Source organism: Condylura cristata, unplaced genomic scaffold (genome assembly GCF_000260355.1).
Source record: "Condylura cristata isolate star-nosed mole 26May11 unplaced genomic scaffold, ConCri1.0 scaffold00009, whole genome shotgun sequence".
NCBI classification, from domain to species: Eukaryota; Metazoa; Chordata; class Mammalia; order Eulipotyphla; family Talpidae; genus Condylura; species Condylura cristata.
In genome coordinates this window covers 1,091,869-1,093,012 of record NW_004567110.1, presented here as the reverse complement: position 1 = coordinate 1,093,012, position 1,144 = coordinate 1,091,869, and positions in this window count along the sequence as shown.

Below are 1,144 nucleotides of genomic sequence, written 5' to 3'. Positions count from 1 at the left end.
AGTCCTCTAGGCACAGCGCGAGGCCAGGGTCCAGCCTCTTCTGCTGCCTGGGTTCCGAGGGACGGGTCCTTCCTGCAGAGTCATAACGAGTTATTTCTTAGCTTCTTGCTGGCTGGGGACTCGGAATGGAAGTCAGGTACTTCAAATCTTTGTCCTGGCCCTTGCAGGAGAACATGTGGCTCCGTCCCTCGGCGCCGGGGCCGCATCGCTGCCCATTGGGGTGTCTTTCTCCCTGCCCCTGTCCGGCTTGGGGATCTGGGTGGCCTGTAGCGCAGCCTGCTTTTCCTGTGGTCTTAAAACCTCTGCAGCTCTTGCCGTCTCTCTGGGGCCCCCGGGACCAGCCTGCCCTGTCCACGTGTCCCAGAGAGCTCATCAGCTGCTCTCATTTTTCTTGATCTTATTCTTTAGTCTTTGAGTCTTGTGCCCGTAGCACTGTGTTTCCAAGCCCATCAGTTCTCCTATTGCTTTTGTCTGACCCCTACTGAGAGGCCTGAACCCGTTTTTACAATCAGCTGCAGTGTGCAAGAAAGGCAGGATGGGGCCTCCCTGGGCGCAAGGGTTGAAGTCCGCAGCTGTGAAGCCGCTGCCAGGGCCGCCTGCACCCTCGCCCTCCTGTGCTTACACACGTGAAGTAGGTGGTGACAGAAGCGAAGGAGGACGTTTGCAGTAAGATGCGGAATGTGGGCAGACACGAAGCACAGAGGCGCATCTTGGTTGAGACGTGACGGGAATAATGTGCTAAATTGAAGCTGGCTGAAAGCTCAGCAGATGAGAGGAACTTGTGATTAAGACTGACATCAATTTTAAGACTGAGCCACATTACTAAGTTTGGAATTTGCCTTTGTGACAAAAGGACAGTTTTTTTAGACTCTTCATTTGCTCTCAGAAACGTTTTTCTTAAATAATCTGCTAAGAAAGAGAATACTCTTTTCTTGAAATAGCTCTGCGTGTGAACTTTCCGTATCTGCCCGAAGCATCGTCACTGTTTATGCACACAAGAGCTGGGGTGCAGGCCAGAGGTGCAGGGGCGAGGGACCCCGGACTGGGAGCGGAGCACGCGGGTCCACTGGGCACACTGAGGGCCCGTGGGGGTCTGCTGCGCCGAGCGCGCCTCGCCCCGGCGGGCTCTCCTGAAGCTGCAGAG